The sequence below is a fragment of the Alligator sinensis genome, unplaced genomic scaffold, assembly GCF_000455745.1.
Source record: "Alligator sinensis unplaced genomic scaffold, ASM45574v1 scaffold387_1, whole genome shotgun sequence".
In the NCBI taxonomy this organism is placed as follows: domain Eukaryota; kingdom Metazoa; phylum Chordata; order Crocodylia; family Alligatoridae; genus Alligator; species Alligator sinensis.
The window spans coordinates 1,249,864-1,250,144 of NW_005842196.1; the positions used below are offsets into that span (position 1 = coordinate 1,249,864).

The following is a 281-nucleotide window of genomic DNA, read 5'->3' on the forward strand; positions in this document are numbered from 1 at the left end:
CCTGGGGCGCGGTGCGGAGGTGCCGCTGCACGGGCTCGGCCCGCAGGTGCGCGCGGCCTGGGGACCCCGGCGTCACCGCTGGCCCGAGCCGGGGACTCCCCTCGCACGTTCCTCCCGCCAAGGTACTAAGAGTAAAACCCACCCGTCTCCTGGCCCGAGCTCGTCCGCACCTCCCCGAGCTGGGCCCTGTTCCCTTCTGCCCCCCACGTCCTACAGGCCTCCCCAGCCTGGCAGAGCTGTGCTACTGCAGTCCTTGCTTCTCTTCATAAAATAAAAGACAG

General features: G+C 68.3%; 1 protein-coding gene across 5 annotated transcripts in view; it reads right to left on the reverse strand.

Annotated features, from left to right (window-relative positions):
* Positions 1–281, reverse strand: part of SYTL4 (synaptotagmin like 4) — a 27,421-nt gene that overhangs the window by 18,414 nt on the left and 8,726 nt on the right. The window contains exon 1 of one of the 5 annotated variants that reach the window (XM_006026511.2): positions 143–271. The exons of the other annotated variants lie outside the window; for them this stretch is intronic. The gene's annotated coding sequence lies outside the window, so the exon portion shown is untranslated. Of the gene's footprint in view, positions 1–142; positions 272–281 lie in introns of those variants that run through there. 5 annotated transcript variants of the gene reach the window in all.